Below are 16,271 nucleotides of genomic sequence, written 5' to 3'. Positions count from 1 at the left end.
ATTATTATTATTATTATTATTATTATTATTATTATTATTATTATTATTATTATTATTATTATTAAATGCACACATCATCCGAGTATAAAGGAAGTCAAAAAGGAACTGCAATAGAAAAAAATAAATGTTGAGAGAAGTGAAGTATTGTGACAGAGAGAGGAATGTTATATAATAAGGATTTAAGTTACTATATGCATAAGGGCAGTTGTTGAGAAATAATGAAAATAATGGCTTTCTTAATGGCATGGATATTATTACGTAAGTAATATGACTCACCCAAGATACGAATGTAGTAAATTGAATTGTTTAACGATAACTTGTGAATAAACGTAATCCCTTCTAATCGCAGTGTAATTGAAACGTTTGTTATCTGATATGCTTTCGAAGTTAAAGGTGGAAGTAATGCTGGCAAACCTCAGACTGAAGTGCACCCCGACCACTGAATTATTATTATTATTATTATTATTATTATTATTATTATTATTATTATTATTATTATTATTATTTGTCCGTGATTTCAGTTTACAAATATTTTTGCATCAACTCCATTTCCATGTCTGTCTGTCTGTCTGTCTGTCTCTCTCTCTGTCTCTCTCTCTCTCTCTCTCTCTCTCTCTCTCTCTCTCTCTCTCTCTCTCTCTGACAGATTATAGAATTGTAAGGTGTGTGTGTATGTGTGAGAGAGAGAGAGAGAGAGAGAGAGAGAGAGAGAGAGAGAGAGAGAGAGAGAGAGAGAGAGAGAGCTGGAAAGTCGGTACGAATACGGATAGGTATGTAGACAGAGAGGATTTGAGACCAGGAGCTATTAGCATAGACCAATGTTTTATGTATTATCGTCGTCTTTTTCTATTGCCTTATGGTTATTATTTTTATAATGACTTAGAAATACGTACAGATAAAACTAGCAAATAAGAAAAGATAACTTATAAGGCCAGTTAATATATCCACCAGTAAACTAGTTGGGCTGAAATCTAAATGATGAAGGAAAAGTCTTCGCGTTTTTAAAGCACAGTCGAAATACTCTGCAAGAGTTAGACCTTTGCTTTTTTCTGTTCGTATTCACATTGCGCTACAGAAAACCAGCGGAAAGTAACTAGCCACAACTAGTCTTAAAGGTTATGGCTGTGGCCCGTTTTACTTTCAGGAATGAAGACCTTTTTGATTTGAGGTCGTCTACAAATAATTAATATACGACTCGATAATTCAGTCTCATCGTTAGAGTTTCGTTTCAATATACCCTCTTCATTGTAGCCCCTTAGTGAATTTTGTTGTTGTGAATGCAGTGTCTCTTGTTTCTAGCTAACTGTGGTTAATCATTGAGATAAATGATATGCGTTACAGCTGAGCTTAAAAAAAAAGTGGGTCACACACATATATATATATATATTTATTATTATTATTATTATTATATATATATATATATATATATATATATATATATATATATATATATATATATATATATATATATATATATATATATATATATATATATATATATATATATATATATATTAGCTCTCTCACCTCTCTAACGTAAGGTAACTCGCATAAAATTTAAAAAAATAGGTGCAGAACAAAAAAAAAAAAAAAATAATCTGTTTTCAGTTAACAAGCACTATATAAATAAAGAAGAATTGATGAAGAGTGACCCACAAACACCAATGATGGCCTAGTATACGCAAATTCTAATCGCCTATAGAAATAATTTTGCCGTGAAATCGATTTCGAACTTTATAAAATCACCTTCCTTATTTATGCGCACATGTTAATCCTTTTTGCGTACTCATAATTCCGAGCCAATGGTGGATGTAGCAAACTGAATTAGTAATTGTTACTGCCTAGGATACAAGGATCTCATATTGGGGAATGTGTCCATAGTAAAAAATGAGTAGGAAGTTAATAATCGTGTATTGGCTTCGCGATATCGATGTGCTGTAAGTATATATATATATATGTATGCATAGTAACGGCGGCCATTACTGTAATATCGATCTATGTCTAATTGTTATAAAGTAAATGGATTATCCTTCGCAATTTATGTGTACCTTGAGATATTGTCTTCTCTGTTTTATCTTATGGTTTTCTTCTCGTCATTATTATTATTATTATTATTATTATTATTATTATTATTATTATTATTAACAACAGTTTTAACGTGTATTGTAGGTTATCGTTCATTTACAAAACTTACAAGTTGAGAACTTCATTAGTAACTGGTAGCTTTTGTAAGCATTAGTTTCTCTCTCTCTCTCTCTCTCTCTCTCTCTCTCTCTCTCTCTCTCTCTCTCTCTCTCTCTCAAGGGAAGCCCTCAACGCAGTGAACACAGTATTAACCTGTAGTCAGGTAAGGTATTTACATTCCCGAGAGCCTGTTTATATAGCCGCTGTGTCTTCGATCTGCCATCATTAAAGGCTGAAAGCAGGATAATTCACGGTGACATAGTGATGGCGACAAAGACTCTTAAGAGCACGGAGTTCGACTGGCCAGCCTAATGATTACTCATTTACAGTATATGTTTTGTTAAAACACACACACACACACACACACACACACACACACACACACACACACACACACACACACACACACACACATCTGCATATCTATATATAGACAAATAGATAGATTGATTGCATAGTTTATTTTTTTTATGAAATATGTAGTTCATTATTCCCCTATTACGTGTTATGTGCACATGTAGGCGTTATAATTGTAATATATATATATATATATATATATATATATATATATATATATATATATATATATATATATATATATTTATGTATATATATACACATATATATACATGTGTGTGTCTGATTATTTCTTTTTGTGTGTGTGTGCGTGTGCGTGTGACGATGAGCGGTAGTGGGTATGTGTGTACGTGATAATATAATAGCTTGGCAATTCTCAGTGTAGTATATCATCATTAGTAATTGTTGCTCTGTGCCGTAGTTGTTTGTTGTTATTGTACCGTTAGTTTTTTTTGTTTAGAATAAGAGCAAAGCTCTGTTTTACCCTTAAACACCATGTACCATGGGGTGACAGACACCCCATGCATGTGTTTTTTGGGGGTATTCTGGAGTTCAAGGCAACAGAAAGACAAAGAGATTTCCCCTTTGTATCTTCTAGTGGCTGGTGAATGCTGCTGTTATCAATACCAAGGTAGTGCACACAGCAAATCTGCAAAGAACAAGGATGCACCAAAATTCCAAAACACCATTGCTTCATGCTACACCTCACATGAGAATTAATAAGGCCATGGGCAGAGAAGAGGTTGTCATATGCAACTCTCCCACGGCCCCTAAGAATCTTGATATCTACCGTCTGTGACCTCCCATTGGTGGCCACTACACAATACCCAGTAGGCCAAGTACTTGCACATTGTAGGCACCCTCAGGTGTGCTGTGCAGAGTGCCCCAGCTCTTCAGACTGGAAGACACGCATCAGGTGCATGAAGTGTCAGAGACCCGTGTTCTAGTCCCGCTTCTACCCTACCTGTACCAACTGTGTTGCACTCATGGCAAGTAATAATGAAATATTAAATTATACATATATATGCTGTATATATATAATATATATATAATATATAGGCTATATATAATATATATATATATATATATATATATATATATATATATATATATATATATATATATATATATATATATATATATATATATATATATATATATGACAGGGTGACAAGGAGATAGCCGGTCATCAAAAGGTGATAAATTTATTGCCGACGCGTTTCGTAACAACATAGTTACATCATCAAGGCTAAAAGAGAAAACAACACAAATTAAAAACACATGGAATATAACTCTAACTTTAAGAGTCTCAACAAATTATACAAAACTTACATTAAAACAAAACAATTTAAAAAGCACCAGCTAAACTAAAAGTTGAAGGCTGAATAAAATAAAAACTACTGAGGCTAGAGGGCAGGAATTTGGTAGGTTTGATGATTGGATGGTGGATGATCAACATACCAATTTGCAGCCCTGTAGCCTCAGTAGTTTTTAAGATCTGAGGGCAGACAGAAAAAAGTTTGGGCAGAAAAAAGTTTGGACAGAATGAAGTTCGGACAGAATAAAGTGCAGATGGACAGACAAAGCCGGCACAATAGTTTTCTTTTACAGAAAGCTAAAAATTGGCATTGAAGAGTTCTGAGAATATCTCACACGATTGCGAAATCACCCGGATGCATTTGTATTTAGGAACCTAGCATCGGTGGCTAGACTTATCTTAACATTGCCACACTCAAATGCAGAAACTGAGAGAATCTTTTCTCTGATGGGTAATGCTAAGAATAAAAAGAGAAGTAAAGTGGAACCGGAATTGCTCGATTCAAACTTGTTTTTAACCTCAAATTTGAATTCTAAAGGTAAAGATTGTTTGGGTCTGGCAAAATCTATAGATGAATGTCAACTAGCATTTCACTATCAGCAAATGTACGATTTCCTAGAGAAAAGCTTATTTTTAAAACATTTTTCTTACACTGCAGAAATGATTTTATTTGTCTAATAAAGTATTCACAGTCCTGTATGTTGCTGAAATTTCTTATTATGAATTTGGGTAGTACTGAATAAATATGCTACTGATTTTGCACATTTTTTTTATTACAACCCTTCCATTCTTACTATACCGTTTTTGGTGTTTTTTATTCAAGGAAAACGTAGGGACATATTGCTAAAAATTTGAGGAACGTAGGAATTTTTCACATTCCCCTTAGGGACAAATTGCCTCGAGATGGCAGTTTGACTTGGCACACTGTATCATACATCACCGCAGGTGAAAAAATGAGAGACTGGGTGTTGGTCCTGACCAATTTCGGATGCCCCTCCCCACCGAAGCGGGTGCAAGGGCTCAAACGGCAACAACCAGGGGCTGCCCCTCCCCACCAAAGCTGGTGGAAGGGCTCCACCAGCAAGGCAGTGGGTGCCCCTTACTGCCGAAGAGGGCGGAAGGGCTCTAATGGTGAAGACCAGTGGGCGCCCCTCCCCGACGAAGAGGGCAGAAGGACTCCAATGACGAGAACCAGTGGGTGCCCCTCACCACTGAAGTGGGTGGAAGGGCTCCACTGGCAAGGACCAATGGGTGTCCCTCACCACCGAAGAGGGCAGAAGGGCTCCAATGGCAAGGACCAGTAGGTGACCCTCACCAATGAAGAGGGTGGAAGGGCTCTACCGGTGAGGACCATTGGTTGCCCCTCCCCACAAAAGCTGTTGGAAGGGTTCCACCGGTGAGGACTGTTGGCTGCCCCTCCCCTCCAAAGCGGGTGGAAGGGCTCCGCTGGCAAGGACCAGTGGGTGCCCCTCCACCAAAAAGGGCAGAAGGGCTCCAATGGTGAGGACAAGTGGGTGCCCCTCCCTGCCGAAGAGGACGAAAGGGCTCCAGTGGCAAGGACCAGTGGGTGCCCTTCCCTGCCGAAGAGGGCGGAAGGGCTCCGCTGGCAAGGACCAGTGGTTGCCCCTCACCACAGAAGAGGGCGGAGGAGCTCCAATGTCGAGGACCAGTGGGTGCCCCTCACTGCTGAAGCGGGCGGAAGGACTTCAGTGGCGAGAACCAGTGGGTTCCCCTCTCCACCGAAGAGGGTAGAAGGGTTCCACCGGTTAGGACCGTTGGCTGCCCCTCCAAACCGAAGTGTGCGGAAGGGCTCCAGTGGCAAGGACTAGTTGCTGCCCCTCCCCACAAAAGCTGGTAGAATGGCTCCACCGGTGAGGACCGTTGGCTGCCCCTCCCCACCAAAGTGGGCAGAAGGGCTCCGCTGGCAAGGCCCAGTGGGTGCCCCTCACTGCCGAAGAGGCCAGAAGGGCTCCAGTGGCGAGGACCAGTGTCTGTCCCTCCCCACCAAAGCTTGTGGAAGGGCTCCACCAGCGAGGACTGTTGGCTGCTCGTCCCCACCGAAGTGGGCGGATGGGCTCCGCTGGCAAGGACCAGTGTGTGCCCCTCACCGCTGAAGCGGGCGGAAGGGCTCCAATGGTGAGGACCAGTGGGTGCCCCTCCCCGCCGAAGTGGGCGGAAGGGCTCTAATGGTAAGGACCAGTGCCTGCCCCTTCCCGCCAAAGCAGGCAGAAGGGCTCCACCGGCGAGGATCAGGCTCTTCAATTTCTTCCCTTTGGATCTATCCGCTTCGTAGTTACAAGCATATCCAAAAAAGCGCGAAGAATTAGCGAAGTTAAGAGGGTATTGTGGCTATTAGAATTACATGTGTGTCTGGTAAAAGTGACCAGTAGATTCTGCATATATATATATATATATATATATATATATATATATATATATATATATATATATATATATATATATATATATATATATATATATATTCTTCAACAACTTGGTAGCTGTAAGTGAAAAGAAACCTGATGTCTAGAAACAAATCAAATAATCTAACACACAAATGAAGGAAAAACTGAACAAAAAGACGAACTCCCCGTATGGGGGTTAGTGCCGTCAGTGCACCTCACGCAGTGCACTGTAGGCATTATTTAAGGTTCTTTGCACCGTGCCTTAGGCCCCTAGCTGCAACCCCTTTCATTCCTTTTACTGTACCTCCTTTCATATTCTCTTTCTTCCATCTTATTTCCCACCCTCTCCTAACAATTGATTCACAGTGCAACTATGAGGTGTTCCTCCTGTTACGCCTTTCAAACCTTTTAGTGTCAATTTCCGTTGCAGCTCTGAATGACCTCATAGGTCCCAGTGCTTGGCCTTTGGCCTAAATTCTACATTCAATTCAATTCAATTCAAAACTCGCGAGTTTAACTGAATACCAATTAACTCAATACAAGAGGTTCTCTTGAGTCAGCCTAATGAGGTTGAGAGCAAGAAGGGTTTAAAGTTGCAACAGGAGGAAAAACATTTGTTAGGATAGGGCAGAAAATAAGATGGAAGAAAGAGAACATAAACGGAGGTGAAGTAAAAAGAATGAAAGGTGATGTAGCTAGCGGCTGAATGGACGCTGCCAAGAACCTTCAAGTAATGCTCTCTCTCTCTCTCTCTCTCTCTCTCTCTCTCTCTCTCTCTCTCTCTCTCTCTCTCTCTCTCTCAATTTAGCTACTAAGGTCAGCACATTTTCTGTTCTGTTTTAGAACAGATTTACGTGTACTCTCTGAACTTCCTATTTCTTTCTAAAGGCTCCTGAATTGACTCTTACTTGGCCCCTGTTTGAATACAAACAAGGAATGCCAAAAACACTCGGAGACCGCAAACCTCCGCCAAGGGTATACTGAGTCCGCAATCGAGTTTTCTGTACAGCCGCTACAGCATATAATCAAGGCCACCGAAAATAGATCTATCTTTAAGTAGTCTCGGAATAACGCTGTATGAGCCGCGGCCCATGAAACGTTAACCACTGCCCGGTGGTGGGCCTGGCCTATATCGTTTCCAGGAGCACGATTTTGGCTAACTTTAACCTTAAATAAAACAAAAACTAAGCAGGCTAGAGGGCTGCAATTTGGTATGCTTAATGATTGAGCCGCGGCCCATGAATCTTTAACCACGGTCGGTGATGGCCTGGTCTATATCTGTGCAAGACGCACGATGATGGCTAACTTTAACCTTAAATAAAATAAAACTACTGAGGATATAGGGCTGCAATTTGGTATGTCTCTCTATGGATCCTGGTTTGATGATTGGAGGGTGATGATCAACATGCCAGTTTGCAGCCCTCTAGCCTCAGTACTTTTTACGATCTGAGGGCGGACAGAAAAAGTGTGGACAGAAAAAAGTACCGGCACAAAAGACTGCGGATAGAAAAAGTGCAGACAGAAAAAAGTGCAGACAGAAAAAAGCGCGGACAGAAAAAAGTGCGGACGGACATACAAAACCGGCACAATAGTTTTCTTTTATAGAAAACTGAAAAAGTAAATTTGGCTACGGAGGAAGCCATGGACTTAACTCATTAGGGATCAAAATTTACAGAAATCTGGGAAAAACGTAGAGAAAATGACAAATGCATCCAGTAATCTTGATATCTGTTCTGTTCTTCTGATCTCTCAAGCTGTTCATACACGCCTTACCCTGTTCTTTCGTTTTCTCACACACACACACACACACACACACACACACACACACACACACACACACACACACACACACACACACTTGTCTGTTATTTCTTTGTTTAATCCTACCAATTTCTTCCAAATAATGTTGCCTATGTTAACCTGAGAATTCTAAGTGGGTAGGTATATAAGCCTTTTGAATTATTTTACATTTCAGCTACATAAGTGCAGTTTCTCCCATCTGGGTTATGTTTAGGCACCCAAAATACCGACAGATTTCTTTTTTCAATTGTAAGACCTTGTGCAGTTATTTTATGACTTTGCATGTCTTCATTATATTTAGTGTTTTTGGTTTTTAGTATTAAGAGTAATTAGAATAGTGTGAATATAAACACATTGAATTTTAACAAGGCAGAGGTCCCCTTGAATAACAAAAAGCAATTTTAATTATACTTTTTATAACATTTGCAGGTTCTGTAGATACATTCTGCTGATAGAAGACGCTGAAAACACTACCAAATTAAAACTATTTAAAAATGTTTCTACCACTTACAAACTGTTGTCGTATAGGCCTGGGACCACTTATCATAACGTAAAACAATTTTTTCAACCTTTCCATAGCACTTCACATCAAGTCGGAAAGCAAAGAGCTCCACTTCTTCTGTATCTATTCGCGATGATTCATCTTCTTCTTCTGTATCCATTCGCGGTGATTCATCTTCTTCCTCCTCCCGCAGGCTGTGATCTGTGTCGGATGTCGCGACGCAAACTCCGGAAAGTCGCCGGCAGGAGAGGAGGTCGCAACTTGGCCGAGCACTTACACATCTGCCTCGAGCGCTTCGGAGCGACGCTTCCCATTCACGACCCGAATGACGATCATACGAAAACTGACGACGATGAAGATTCCGACCACGATGATGGCAGTAAGGTTTTATTGCAGTCTTTTATTTATTAGTTTTTATTTCAGGCTTATTTGTAAGTAGTTTGGCTTCCTCTGTTTTACCCCGTCTGTTTCCGCTTCCGGTAGGAAGAAACCCGTTTTCTGTGTTCGATTTGAATTCTCAAAATGTTCTATATATTTTTTACAGTGAACTTCAAATAGTTCAGTTTCTATTACAATCTAACTTACAGTATTTCACAGCTTTATTTATGAAGAATCAACAAAATTAAGTCCTGCGGCTCTTTTAAAAAGCGAACCTCATTTATTTCACTTAGGCCTAGTGCATCAATGAAAGCTGTACGTATATAAGATAACCTGATTCTTATTCGACTTTGTTGTCAGATAGGATCTATTCTAAAAACAAGAAAATAATAAAATACCTCCGATTTTTTTTAATTCAAAAACATGTCTAACATTTTGCATTATTTTCAAGCGACAACAGCTTGATCTGCTCTGAAAATTAGGCTTGGTTAATAATCCTCTGCCCTTTGGCCTGTGACCTGTCACTTTCTGCCAAGTGACTAAAATCTGCCGCATCTAAGGTATAAGGAAGTTCTCGGTATGTTTGTCTTTTAGTCGTGGAATGTGATATATGTTAGTGTCCGAATGAAAACATTCATTGGTGAGCGTAATTTTACATGAAGGCCACATCAAAGGTGCTCACTCGAACCTGCCCTGAGGGAAGGGTCATTTACCTTCTATTTATTTTACGAAAGGAAAGTTAGATTTTATTTCGCCACTGAGAAACAGTCAGCCAGTTATCCGTATTTTATTAAATAATCTTCATAGAGTTAATTTTACAAAAAGAAAAAATAAATAAAAACAGGGGGTAACCACGAATATTTTAAGTCGAAGTAATTTTTGATGTTTGATAATAGTCTTTTTAGTTTCCTGTGAGAAGGCTATTTGTCTGTCCGTCTACGCTTATTCTGTCCGCCCTTAGATCTTAAAAACTATTGAGGCTAGAGGGCTGCAAATTGGTATGTTGATCGTCCACCCCCCAATCACTAAACATACCAAATTGCATCCCTCTAGCCTCAGTAATTTTTATTTTAAGGGTAAAGTTAGCTATGATCACGCGTCTGGCACCGCTATAGGTGCCAACAACACAGGCCACCACCAGACCGTGGCTGAGAGTTTCATACAGCATTATACGATGTACAGAAAACTCGATTGGGCCGAAGAAACTCCGGCGCATTTTTTACTTTTCTTTTATAGTTATTACGCCATCAGATATATTGACTGAAGTAAACCAAGGAGATCTATAAATACCAGGTCAAGGACCCATGTTCAGGAATGATAATTGGGTAACGTTTAAGTTCTCATATTCTCCTCTCTGAAGATTCCCTTGATGATGTTAATTACGGGCTTTGCTCCTTGTTGCAAAGGTTTTTTTTTTGATGTGCTATATTAGGCATAGATATGATTTCTTAAGGAAAACTAGTGTGATTTTTGAGAATTACCAATATTCCAATGATACGTTTTGCATTTCATTGTGTGATTCGCACGGTCCGTGTATTTTATGTGGCCTAAGGGAAGACAATTTAAAAGTGATAGAAATTTAATTAACCCTTAAATCAATATTAAAATGAGTAAAATAGAGAAGCTAAGAAATGTTATTAAGGTACAAGAATTACACCTTAAAAGTAGCATCATGATTATTATCTAGTTTCAGGCTGAGAAACTGGTTTACATTGAAAGCAGATCGAATTTGTGGTTGTCAGTTTTGTAAAGTTGATTGATGGCCCTAGGGAAAAGGCTGAACTACTTCATTGAGCTTTTGAAGCTAAGCACTTAGCTGAGGATGCCCCTCTCCCTAATGCTGGTCATCCTGAACCTATCTCACAAAATATGCATTTCGCTCCTGGGGTGTTAAGAAAATTCTGGATTATCTAGATTGCTGAGGTGGAGAGGATCCTGTTCGTTTCTTTCCTTTGTTTTTTTAAAAAGTTTCTAGTGTGTTGTCGGCCAAGATTAGTAGATTCTGTAGATTTTCATGTCGACATAGTGTCTCTGCAGATGAGCGCAAGGTTAGTAATACAGTGTCTGTTCCAAAGAATGGCATATCTGCGGACTGCAGTAACTACAGGCCTATTTCTATTCTCCCTGTGCTCTTCAGATTTGCTGAAAAACTTATTTTTAAGTCACTGTATAAGTATGCGGAATTTAAAGGATTGTTAGCTGATAGTCAATGTGCATACAGGAAGCGGTTAGGTACTTGCGAAGCTAATTTAGACTTGACATGCCATTTGAAAGAGAACCTTGATATGGGTTTTGAGTGCAGAGTAATTCAAATAGATTTTAGTGTTGCTTTTGATTTAGTAAATCACAAGGCACTTATTTATAAACTTCAGAATTTTGGAGTGGATGGATATGTTTTATGATTACTTCAAGATTTCCTTACAGGTAGGCAGGAGAGAGTTGCAGTTAACGGGATCTTTAATGAAACCTGTTGTGTCTGGAGTTCCACAGAGCAGTGTTCTTGGTCGGGACATGGGCTGGGTCAGTGAATGAAGTAGTCGGTGGGGTATGAGGCTGAATTCCAGTAAAACAAAAACACTATTGATTAGAAGATCTCGTACAGATTTTCGACCCCCATCCCCCCCTTCAGGTGGTTGGGACTTTGCTGAATGAGTCTGAAGCTTTAACTATTATAGGTGTAACTTTTAACTCACTTCTTACATTTGAGAAATATGAAATGAAAGTTTCTGTAAATGCCGTACGAAAGTTAGGTATTGTTCGTAAGGCCTCATATATTTATAACAGTGATAAAATCAGTACAACCTGTTTTAGGTCATTTGTGCTTCCTTTACTGGAATACTGTTCTCCGGTGTGGATATCTGCTTCTCCCAGGGATTTATCTCCTTTTAGATGAGTGGTTCGTGGTGGTAGATTTCTTTTCCTAATAGTAGCAGTTATGACTAGGACCATCGACAGATGGTCTCTTGTTTGTCACTTTTTCATAAGTTGTATTTTTACAAAGATCTTTCACATTGACAATTGATCTATGAGCCCTTTTCCTGCCGAGAGCAACCAAATTCTTTGCAGAATAGCACCAATATGCAGTAAATGTGCCTTGCTGTCGAACTCTGTTCCAGAGGTCCTTCGTTCTTCACACCGTTGGGCTGCTGAACAGCCTCCCAGAGAATGTCGTGTAATTGGAACTTAAGAAGATGCAGTCCATTACTACCCAAGTACGATTCAACTTGTATTTTAATATTTTACTTACATTCTTATTTATTTATTAATTTGTTAATTTATCTGTTTATCAAATAACTGATCTCCTGTTTCTGCATTGCCTAATACCTCTGTTACTTCTTCCTAATGAACATCATATTCTTTGGAAATATGAATTTCAAGTCAGTGGCCCTTGGGCTTGTTCCATATGAATAGGGTTTATCTTCTGAAGATATAATAATAATAATAAAAATAATAGTAATAATAATAATTATTATTGTAATGAATCATATTGGAAAGCACTGACACATTTTTTTGCATCGATGACCATAATTGTCGCAACGCCAGTTTGTGGTATGAAATCAGTCAGGCATGTCTGTCTTAAAGACACCATTTCTTACGGAATCTGAGACCCAATTTCCTTACGTAAAAAAAAAAATTATCTATTTTTGTTTGAGAAGACCATCGTCACTAAACGTCACAAGTAAAATGGGAGTGATGAAGCCAGTGTTACGTGGTTGCTGGGTGTTAGAGACAAATATATCCTCTAGTCAGTCATGGAGACAGCTGTTTTAATGGGTTCCGTCCGCCAGGTAATGTGTAAACAGTTCCTTGACTGGTTTTTACCTTTTCTGTATATGCCATCATATTGGTGGCAGGTGAATACAGTGTGGAGACGGCATAGATTGGTATTTAGATAAAATAAAGGTTAGGTTAAACTCTTTGAAGTTGTGCCATGGAAATACGAAAAAAAAACGCTAGTCCGTTATTCGTTCAAGCTTCTTTTAACTAAGTAAGATTTGCCTCTCTCTCTCTCTCTCTCTCTCTCTCTCTCTCTCTCTCTCTCTCTCTCTCTCTCTCTCTCTCTCTGTCTCTTTATTGTCCAACCTGAATTTTGTTTCGAATATTGCTGTAACACTTTTTAGTACACTTAACTTTTAACCTCATTTAAATTATTACAATATACAAGAACATAATCTTTTTAAAAGTGTGCATATATGTAGACACAGAATATTGTATAAGTGTGTATATGTTTCCACAATACATGCAAATTGTAAGTCTACATACGGCCCTCACAAATAATCGAGAGGACTAGGTATGAGTTGTCCGGCTTTCAGTGCGTGACGAGGGATATTGTTTCATATGTGTTTAATAGTTTGTGTGAAATATTGTAATGGTAGGAAACTGAAATTTTAAACAACAGTGATTGAAAGCTGTGGAATGTCATCCTTGGAACTGTAAAATAATAATCTACATCAGCAATCAAATTAATGGTGTACATAGTGCCCTTTATTACAGGGAGACAACATAATCTGCGAATAAACGTGGACGTTAATATTGCATTCTTAGTCCGCACTGGATGTCTGAGCATCAGCAATGCTTCCTGGAACAAACCTTTGAATATTATATATTGATTGATCGAAGTAAATGTCCTGCTGCCCTTGGCCACTGAGTTCTCTAATATGCAAAGGCTTTGGAACCTATCCTCTGCCACTTGTAGTGGGTCTTCGTGCGAGGTTATGCGCATAACCCTCCTCCCCACCCTCCTTTCTAACACACACACACACACACACACATATATATATATATATATATATATATATATTATATATATATATTAAGTATATATATTAAATTGTATCACTTACAATTGCTCTACTCATTAATACAATTAATAACAGAACCTCATTTCAACAGGATTGTGTTTAGCGGATATTTGTTCAGAAGTAGTTACAAGCTTTCTAGATGATGAGGACAGTTAGCCCTGGAAACCTTGTAGCTTTTCTGAATAAATATCTCCGCTAAATACTATCCTTTTAAAATGAGGTTCGGTTAATATTGTATGCAGTATATGTATATATATGTATATATATACATACATACATACATATATATATATATATTGGTATATATCTTTATGTGTCAGAGAGAGACAGAGAGAGAATTGAAGTTATTTTGGAGTCCCCAAACGAACGCAACGTCAAGGTGAAGTTTTGCATGAAAGACGCTAATCTCCATCGATTGCCATCCAGGAGTTAGAGAATCCGAGAGAACCTTGAAAAATCTGCCTGTGTGCCTGCTTGTCTTTCTGCTTGCCTGCCTGCCTTCGTTGCAAGAAAACGGACGCAGAAATGAAGAGTTGGAACATATTCTTTCGCTTTGCCATGATATTGTGGGATTCTAAATGGCCTCTCACACACGGAACCCTTCCTTTGGTATAGTCTGGGTAAGCTGTATCGTTGTATCTTGTTGGTGTGGCGTGAGGGCTGCGTTGGTTGCCTTGGTGATTGAAGGGAGGATACTAACCTGGCTGTGTACTCCATCATGTGAAAGGTCAAATGTCAGAAAGAGGAAAAGAAGGAGAGAGAAAGGGTTAGAATGTGAAGAGAAAAGAATGCACTTATTTAGCTGTGCGGAAATCAATAAAGGTGTGTTACAAAACAGTCTTTTTCTATTTATTTTCTATTTTGTAATGGGAAACTCGCCAAATTACAAAGAACCGGCATTAAAAGATGTAAAAAGGGATCCCTTATTTTATTATTTTTTAAATGCTTGTGGATTCTCGCTTTTTGGCCTTCCTGGAAATTGTAATCAGCGATACCCTCTGTCTGGCTGTGCATTGTTAGAGATGTCTGAGTTGCCCTCGGGTAGCGAGATAAACGTTTATGATAAAAATAGTGTTGGTAATAGATAGAGCCGAACATTGACTTATTGATAGTGTTTGAATGATTTTTGATAAAAAAAACTAAAAATTCCTCAATTTTTAGCTCCTAGAAACACTTTGTATGAGTTGCCTTGAAATAAAAGCGGCCAAAGTAAATCAGTTGAACCTTTTTTATCAAGATTTACCTCATTGCCAAATTACAGATAACGCTTGAAAAACGCCCGCAAGTCACAGTTTGAAAAAATACCCTTTTAGAAGTTTTGTAAAAAAAAAAAAAATTATTTTGCAAACTTGTTCTCCACTCCAGCTGCATGAAAATTTGAAGGTTAAATAGGAATTCGCCCAGCATTTAAAGGACGTCCTTGAGTGAGTCATCTGTCAGCTCTGTGGAATGACCTTGGCCACCTAGACCAATTTTTAAAGTTCATGAGACATAATGTTATTTATATTTTTGAGAAAAATTATTTTATATGTATTTATATACTGTATATATATGATAGTGAATAGCACAAGGGTTTCATCTATGATTCAGCAATTAAAGTATATATTAAAAAGATGTATGTACATATATATATATATATATATATATATATATATATATATATATATATATATATATATATATATATATATATATATATTTACATATATTAAAACATATATGTACATGTTTTAATATATATACCTTAATATACTTTAATTGCTGAATCATAGATGAAACCCTTGTGCAGTTCTTTATATATATATATATATATATATATATATATATATATATTATATATATATATATATATATATGTATATACATACATACATACATACATACATACATACATACATACATACATACATACATACATACATACAGTATATATATTTATAATAATATATTTTTATGATTTTATAGAAAGCGAAGTTTTGGGTTTGTTAAAGGCCATTTACAGAACAACAACGATCCAGCCATCTTAGAATTCATACGCATAAAAATAAGGCCGTACTGTCGTTAATTCTTTATATATAACCTAGCACGTGTAACTGGTTTTCCTCACCTTGCTTTTCTGTATGTACGGTAGTCTGTCCTCTTCATAAAGATGCGTTTATTTTATGATTTCAACGGACTCCGTTTATTTTGGCGTTTCTGGTTGTATATAGTATTTCGGTTTGAGTGATTTTACTTCGAAAAGTGCTGGTGTTAAACTGTGCTAACACTAATTATTTTGACGTGTTATTAATGCGAGTGTGATACTAATATTCGTAAAATGGTTTATGATCGTTGTCGTTAGGTTGGAGCTTCGATGAAACGCTCTCACATTTACTTTAACATTTACGGCCCCAAACGCTGTAAGACCCGTGATTTTTTAGTGCCTTTGCTTGCATGTTTTTAGATTCATAAGGAAATGCTTAATAATCCGTTTAGTTCCATTTTTTTATTATTGGGAAGTTTACACGTGTTCAAGAAACATGTCA

General features: G+C 37.9%; 2 protein-coding genes across 3 annotated transcripts in view; one reads left to right on the top strand and one right to left on the bottom strand.

Annotated features, from left to right (window-relative positions):
* LOC136852554 (heparan sulfate 2-O-sulfotransferase pipe-like) overlaps positions 1-16,271 on the top strand; it is a 423,978-nt gene that overhangs the window by 269,308 nt on the left and 138,399 nt on the right. For both annotated transcript variants that reach the window (XM_067127317.1, XM_067127318.1), the window contains one exon: positions 8,760-8,945. The gene's annotated coding sequence lies outside the window, so the exon portion shown is untranslated. The remainder of the gene's footprint in view (positions 1-8,759; positions 8,946-16,271) is intronic.
* The window catches only part of LOC136852555 (probable E3 ubiquitin-protein ligase HECTD2), an 86,341-nt gene that overhangs the window by 29,856 nt on the left and 40,214 nt on the right, over positions 1-16,271 (bottom strand). The gene's annotated exons all lie outside the window — the stretch shown is intronic.

Source organism: Macrobrachium rosenbergii, chromosome 25 (assembly GCF_040412425.1).
Source record: "Macrobrachium rosenbergii isolate ZJJX-2024 chromosome 25, ASM4041242v1, whole genome shotgun sequence".
Lineage (NCBI taxonomy): Eukaryota > Metazoa > Arthropoda > Malacostraca > Decapoda > Palaemonidae > Macrobrachium > Macrobrachium rosenbergii.
Note: the sequence above shows the minus strand (reverse complement) of the source record. Positions and strands in the feature narration are given on the sequence as shown.